General features: G+C 38.4%; 1 long non-coding RNA gene across 1 annotated transcript; it reads left to right on the forward strand.

The window, feature by feature from the left end:
* The first annotated feature begins 2,121 nt into the window (after window positions 1-2,121).
* LOC149043711 (uncharacterized) lies at window positions 2,122-8,485 on the forward strand. The gene is made up of 2 exons (XR_016187963.1): window positions 2,122-2,388; window positions 5,791-8,485. It is a non-coding gene; the product is annotated as an uncharacterized LOC149043711 (long non-coding RNA).

Consider the following 8,485-nt stretch of genomic DNA (forward strand, 5'->3'; position numbering starts at 1 on the left):
TGGCGCGATTATTCTCACCATCTTGCACCTGTGATCACTAAAATTTTCAACTGCTCACTTAGGCATCAAACCGTTCCATCTCTGTAACCAACATCATAATGAGAATTTTTGAGCGTCTCGTTTGCAAACAAGAAGTATCTCCCATCCTCAAGTCAGCGATTGGACCTGACCAATTCGCATATAAGAAGGAACACATCACAACTATGGCCCTTATTAAGTGCCAACATTTTTGGCTTGAGCGACTAGACCGAGATACGGCTTTTGTAAGAGCCTTCTCATTCGACTTCAGTAAGGTTTTTGATTCAGTCTCCCATCGCATTCTATTCAGCAAGTTGGCGTCGTATGACATCAATCCATACATTAAGAACTGGATATAAGCTTACTGTGTGATCGCCGACAGAGAGTAGTGGTTGATGGAGTGGTTACCAGTTTTCTCAACGTCAACAGAGGGGTTCCCCAGGGAACTGTGCTTGGACCCTTATTGTTCTCTATCATGGTGAATGATATTACACCGGTCAGCCCCCAAACCCTACTGATCAAATATGCTGATGATATCACAGCAAGTGTGCCTGTCACAACTGGCTCTAATCTTACAGATTCATCACATTATGAAGTAGAAAATATCAAACGTTGGGCGGATAAAAACCTGATGACACTAAACATGAAGAAGACCTTTGAGATGGTTGTTAAAGGTAAAACCACAATACCCCTTCCAGAGCCCGTGGACGGAATAACTAGAAAGAACGAACTAAAGCTGCTAGGAGTTACTGTAAACGAAGATCCATGTAACTGGGACGTTCAATTTGAAAATATGCTTAGCAAAGCAAGTTCTAGACTGTACATCCTCAGAGTCTGCAAATACTACGGCTTCTCACTACAAGAACTTACACTGCTGTTTGACAGTCTAATTATGTCACTTTCCACTTACGCAATTGAGGTGTGGGCTTCTGTCCACTACAGTAAATATCTCTCTCATATTGACAAGTTTTGTAAGAGAGCTTTACGTTATGGCTACACTAGCAAATACACTCCCATAATGGATGTAATTAGAATGAAAGACAGGCTTCTTTGGGACGAGATAACCTCTGACAGCGCAAATCCATTACATGAATTTTTACCAGCTCAGAGAGCTAGGAGCCTCAGGAAAAGAAGACGTAATTACATCCTGCCTCCAGTTAGAACCGAACGCTTTAAACGTTGCTTTTTCAATAGATGTCTTTTCGAATTTGTGTAGTTACTTAGTCTTGTATATACATAATAGATAGATATATGTAGGAAATTGTAAGTCCAGACGTTTTGTTTCTGAACGTGTTTCTCTTAATAAAGATCTTTATTATTATTATTACATACTATTTCTCTGCTGCTGCTAAAGCACTTCGCAACAGCAAACTTGAGGAAGCTTGGATTGTTGACAAAAAATTGAATGGTTTGTTTGCATTTTTGGTAGTGGAGTCGAGCCAAAAAACCCTGATAGTTTTGAAGATGCTCCTCTACCGAGAAGCTTCTAGCCTATGAGGCACTTGACTTAAGGTTTCTCTTAAATTGATCATGGGAGGCTTTGTTCCTCAGGAATTTCTTAGATAAACGCATCATTCTGGTACCAATTGAGGAAAATAAGGAATGTCTTGGATTTAAATTGGGTTTCCGCTTTTTTGCGAGATGAGATCCTCTCACGTGCAGCGTCTAGGGCACTGTTGCACTCGTCTTCTGGCTCAAAATTAAGAATTTTCATCAAAAATTTTCAAGAGCGACAACGTTTTATGTCCGTTAAGACAAAAAGCTGAGCTTCACAAATTGCTCATTTTTATTAGCAGAGGATTTAAAATAGTTATAGTAGTAAAATATAGCTGGTGTTATTTTTCTTGCTGCAGTAATGCCATTGTTTTTCAGTGTGCAATGTGTAAGTTAAAGTGGTTTGCTTATAGTCAGCATTCTAACCATGGGCGTTATACTTTCTGCCAAAGCACTCCATGAACGATACAAGATTAACCCTTCCTTGTTGCATGGTCATGCACCCTCTAGACTGTTAAAAGAGGTTATGACTTACAACCGAGCGAAATATACGAGCGATGAAATAAACTGAGATTAAGATTTTGATTTGATTTAAATTTTTAGACAAACCTGAAAGTGTGAGGCTCACTACAAGTGTTGAACAAAATACCGTCACTGAAGGAGACACTGTTACATTCAAGTGCATAGTTATGGCTGCTGTGCCACAAGTATCAATTTACAAGTTCTATTTCAATGGCAGCCTCCAAAGCGAGAACAGCAACAATGAGTATACTATCAATAACGTCAATCGATCTCAGCACTATGGCGAATACAAATGTGTCCCACATAATGACGTTGGAGATGGAGCAAAAGCCACCGTGAGACTTAACATAAAGGGTGAGTAGATACATCTTAAAGCATTTTTAGGTACTTTGGAATTATAATCCAAAACGGGAAAAATGTTTTATACCAGTTTACATTGCCTCAATAAAACTTTCCACACAGTGAATCATTACAACCCCAAACAGGGAGGAATAGGGACCCTGGTGATGAAGTTGACGTGTTGTGCCTAGCAACCAACACATGTGCTAGTTAGTAGTATTTTCAAGCTGATGAAGACATTTGTTGATGTTCCTGGTGTTTTGAACAGATTTTCGAGGATGGGGAATGTTTTCTTCAGACGTAGTGTACGATGTCAGTTTCAGTTGAACTGATATTTTATCGAAATGAATTGAAATATTGGTTTGCGAAATGAGCCAAAATTTATAAAAAACGACAATGAACAACCTCGAGTTAAGATACCACCAGTCAATTATATGCTGGCTTCAATCCTAATAAGCCTGGGAAACTGCAAGTGGTGTTTGACTGCACAGCCCGTTACAAAGGGACATTGCTCAATGACCAACCACTAAGTGGTCCCGACTTGATTAACAGTCTGCTTGGTTTCCTCTTAAGATTTCGTCAGGAACCAGTATCTCTCTCCTCAGACATTGAAACCATGTTCCATCAAGTTATGGTTGATCCAAACGATATTGATACCTTAAGGTTCCTTTGGTGGCCTGAATATTACTTATCTAAGGAGCATGTTGAGTACACCTTTTTGGCAGCACGTCTTTACCAAGTTGGGACAATTTTGGTCTTCGAAAGACGGCCCAAGACAATGCAGGAGACTTTAAATTGAAACCATTTCTGGATGGAGAGGGAATGTTGAGAGTTGGTGATCGGCTTGAAAATTCTCCACAGGATTAGCAATTGAAACATCAATTACTGTTACCCTCAAAGCACCATGTTACCAAGCTACTCATTATGGATTTTATGAGTCTGGGGGTCATCTAGGCCAAGAATATGTCCTGACCAGTTTGAGACAAAAGTACTGGATCTTCAAGGGACGGGCTGCTGTTTGAAGAGTACTTGGTATCTGTTTGACATGCCGAAGTTAAAATGCTGCCAAGGGCCAAAAATTAATGTTAGATTTACCTGGCAACAGGCTTATTCCAGATAAACCTCCGTTTTCTAACGTTGGCATAGATTTCTTTTGTCCACTGTACGTGGAGCAAGACAGTTGAAAATTATGGTGTCTTTTGTCCTGCTTGATTATTCGAGCAATCCATATTAAAGTGACCGAGTCTTTCGAAACAGATTCGTTTATTAGCGGTCTTTGCATATTTACCAGAAAAAGAGAGACGCCAAAGATGATAAGGAGTGACAATGGTATGAACTCAAGTGGCCGAGAGAAACTCGTGAAGCCTCAAACAACTGGAATAAGCAGAAGATAGAAGTTTTCCCACACCAGAATAATATCAAGTGGAAGTTTAATTTCTCTGGTGCATCACACGTGGGAGGAGTCTGAGAACGCATGATTTGTTCAGTGAGAAAAATCTTAAGAGTCCTTAGGTAAGGGTTGGTTCTGGAAAGGCGCTCCGAACGTTGATGGCAGCAGTTGAGGAAATTCTCAATGGTCGACCATTGACTCCCAGCAGTGGCAGTCCTGTTGATTCAGAATCTTTGACTTCTAACCATCTGTTACTTTGATCGCATTTAAATTAGCCACCAGGAGTCTTCGTTAAGAATGATTTGTACTGCTAACGTCGCTGGAAGCAGGTTCAGTACCTTGCAAGAACGGCAGAAATGGATCAGACCACGTGATACTTTTTCCTGATGAAAGAGTTCACCCTAATCAATGGCCTTTGGGTCGCGTTCTCGAAATTCACCTCGGAAGGGATGGATTTATCTGATCTGTCGAGGTTGCGACAAAGTCCTCTTCATTCACGAGGCCAATCTCAAAGCTTTGTTTCCTCGAACAAGAGATCCTACTCCCGAAGAAGGACTCTACTTCATCTACCTGACTATCGCGTTGTTTATTGAAAGTGAAAAAAGCCTTTGAATCTGTGCACCAGATGTGCGTGAACTTTGAACACTAGCGGAGTAACCTAAGGGACTCTTTCGTTATTTATTATTTGAATTATAGTCACCCAATACTTAAAGTAAACTTAAGGGGTTAGAATGTAGCAACTTGAATTTGCTTTTCTGTCTATTGTCAAGTAATTGCGAAAAGATCTCATATTGTTTTTCTTTCAATTGAACTACTATTGTGATGTTCTGTTTCGATTCAATTAAGCTCGCGTTTTTGCATGAGGTTGTGTAAGAATTACGTAGTGCTGGTAGCGTTATATTTCTCGCTAGTATAGGCTTTGTTTTGGTTACACAATTCTCATTACTAGTTGATTTCAAATAAGTCAGTCGTTTCGTTAGTTTTTGCTTACGCCGTGTTACTTTTGCTTAAGAGTTTTAATACCAGACCTGGTTACGCCACAAATTGTAAGTTCGTTTCTATTTTTTGTAGCTCTGTCGTTAGTCTTGTTGTCGTTATGTATGTGCTTAGATATTTGTATTAATTATTTATTTTCAGTCGAATCACATGTACACATCCTTACATCTAAATATTCGTCTCGCGGGCAAACAGATTAGCTATGCATTCATTTTGTGGCGTTAAACGTATGGTCTTTAATTACAGTGAATCTTTTATATCCTGATAAACCTCGACGTTAATCGACAAGGATTTTGCGAAGGCTATAACCCATTACACTTCTTAAATGAATGAGCCCAAACTTTCTGGTAATGTCATTCTTTGTGCACAGCCCCTTGATTCCACGACACAATTTGAAAGAGAACACTGTGATTGGTGCAAGGTATCCAAATAATGTGATATGATTGGTGCGAGATACAAACCCTTATGCGGCAATCTGATTGGTGCGAGGTACATACCCTAATGCAGCGATTTAAAGTCAGCCGTTGGTCTCTGGCCTAATTCGATCAGTTAACGTTTTCTGCACGCAAAGTTTAACACTGCGAACCTGGTGCTAGAAAACCTTGTCCATTTTACTTGGAAATGCGCTTTTTCTTGATTTTAGAAGAAACCATTAGGCTGCTCCATCTTATTTCAAACTTGGCCCCGTCCATTGATATCTTTTTTTTTATTGAGTTTAACACTGAAAGGTCAGTTTTGTTCTAAGATTTTATGGACCTGTCTGTAGGTCTCTAACATTTTGGGTCCTTTTTAGTGGTAGTGTTGACAATGATAATAATTATAATAGTATCAATGATAATAATATTGATGACAATAATATGAGTAATAATAAAAGTTTTAGGAAGTATAGTCTATCATACCCTAAACCTCCGTGAAAAAAATATTTAAGGTAAGGTATTATTATTATCATGTGGTTTGAGGTTGGTATGATGATAACATAAAATTTAAAATTGCTTTTCGATCATTTTAAGTCGTATTTTATTTTTCCTCAGTTCAAACAGTTTCAAGTACAGTTGCCACTTCATCCCAAACAACTCCCGCAGGTAACTGTTTTTATAGGCGTTTTGTTTTGCCACCATGTAAAACTATATCATCATAATAGCATGTTCTTTGGTGTTACGAAATGAGTTTGAGTAAAAGACCAAGAGTGAATTAAGTCACTAAGGGTCTGGAACTTAGCGAAGGACTTTAGTCTCACAAACAGTCATAACACAGACTGCTAAATCTATATCAAAATTGAAATACTTGTTTGTAAAGTTGTTACTATTCCGTAATTACCTTTCATCAAAGACAAACTTATACGATTATGTGAATCTCGTCAGGTGTCATGCACGACTCAAAATATCTTTATGAGTAAAAGTCTGTACCTTCCACTATGGAAGGAATAAGAATAAGCATAATTATAAATGTATAAATGTATTATTTTTATTTCTCTTAAGACTCCTTCCAATATTTTGAGGCCTATTATGCTGGCCATCTTCAAACACAAATAACATGATTCATGAGGCTCTGCAAAACTATTTGCAAAACTATTTTTCAAGTGGAGTGGGGGGGGGGGAACGAACTATAGTATTCGTTCAAAAAATATAATTCAATCCCTCTGTGTGCCTACTTACACATGTTACTAGTTTCTGTATCAAATATCAAAACATTGTGAAAAAGGCTAATCGTAACATGTTTATGCTATTGCGTGCATTAAAACATAAGTTTACTCTCGAGCTTAGTAGCAAACTCTGTCAGAACGATCTCTGCTGGGATTATTGGACAATGTTCAAGCTGAATTGTTGCTAGATAGAAACAACTTCTCAGCAGTTTTTGAGAATCAAGGCTCTTCATGTTTTTTGTAAATGTAAAAGGACACGGCCTTCCTTTAGCTTCAGAAAGCACAGAAGTTTACCTGACAGCGACAATACAGGGGAACTGTAGCAGACGTTCAGAAGTTGCTGCGAAATTTCCAGAAATGGTTAGATAATCTACTTGATCCATATACCGGAGTTTACACAATACTGTCATAAGATTTATCATTATAATCAAAAGGGAATCTTAATCAATCTGCTCTTGAACGAAATCTCAATATTTCTGTTAAAAAAAAATGACATTCTGAACGATTTTCAACTATGAAACAAGTATTCGAATTTACATTTTTTTTCAAATGTCCTTCTAGGCTTGTCAAATTGCCTTAAAGTTTGGCTGCTCATCCGCCAACACCGTGAACACCAGGTAAGGTGCAGTTTGTCTCGACACTGAAACAACAAACGCTAACGCAATCTGTGTTTTGGGGCGGGGAGGAGCTCTATCTCAGTTTGGCGTATTATAGCGTTAAACTGGTGTCTCTGCTCTGAAAAAATCTTCTTTAATGCAAAATAATCTACATTTGAATGCACCTTACTCTTTTCGGCACGGTGTTCGATTCGGCATTTTACATCTTTCTCCCCTTACCAAGGTGTGGCAGTGTTGTTCTCGACTTCATGATGAGGTTCAATCGAACTGTAGTCGTCAGCAATGTTTTGACTGTCCTGTTGGATGCTGCGAGGCAAGACAAATTCGGAGGTTTTAAAGTCGATCCAGAATCAATTAAACAAGTGTTTATGCCCGCAGACGACTCGGAAAGCACAACGAAAGGTACATTTTACCAAGAAATATTATTGTTAAATGTTTACACGTATTCGTCCCGAAGATGGACTTTTTCTAACTGTATTCCGTATCTGTTAATTAAACAACTCAATCCTGTTAGTCACATATTTCTAAGTTGTGTTTTTGTCTCTGTTGTTTTTTTATTCAATCGAACAAAATTTTCTTTTAAAAATTATTATAGAGAGAGTAGCACCTTGCTTTTCCTTAGTACCTAGCCAATTAGAGTTAACGGTTTTCGTTTATGAGCGCAAGCTAGGTAGTGAGAGCAGTGTACTGACCACGATCACCGTAAATGTTGTTTGAATGTTACCTGATCAAGCTTTGTAAAATGAATCATTTTAGGTCCTGAGGAATGTAACTGCCCATCTAACAACGTCTCGTTAGCCATAAATGGGGTTCTTGCCTTCATAATCGTTCTTCTAATTATTTACATAATCTGGCTACGTAAGAAAGGTAGGTAAAAAATTCATAATCTATGATAGAGGGTTTGGCTGCAAGATTCTTTATTAAGCAAAAGCAAATCTTGACCCACATCCACATCATTTGTCTTTTTTTTCCTTTCGTTCTTTTTCAGGCGCTGTAGGGAAACAGAGGTAAGAATTTACTGGCACTTGGATTGTGTCGATGTAATGTTCCAGATATGGTATCATCGTATAACAAACTTCCACTTAAACTGATTCTTTGCTCAAAATAAATATTTTTATGCTTTCTCAATTGTAGGACTTATGAAGATGAAAGAGGTGTTTCCTACGTAAGTTACAGCTAAGACATTGAGGTCATGTTAGTGTGGCCAGTAATTATGTCATCTCACTTTACCTCTACTCTCTAGAAGGAAATAAACGCTTGCAACAAATAGGAAGGAAAAAAGGTGTAGTTCTACTAAAAAGGCACAATGCATTAATGACAGGTACAATGAAATAATGACTCGGGAAGAAGTTTGACTCGATAGGATCTTTGTCCTGGGATCATGTCCTTTACCAAGCTGTTCCATCGATTTTCCTTCGGTTGTCCCTGGTTCAACTGCGTGGTTTCACTTCATAGATCGCAAACTGG

Source organism: Pocillopora damicornis, chromosome 6 (assembly GCF_964200805.1).
Source record: "Pocillopora damicornis chromosome 6, jaPocDami1.2, whole genome shotgun sequence".
In the NCBI taxonomy this organism is placed as follows: Eukaryota; Metazoa; Cnidaria; class Anthozoa; order Scleractinia; family Pocilloporidae; genus Pocillopora; species Pocillopora damicornis.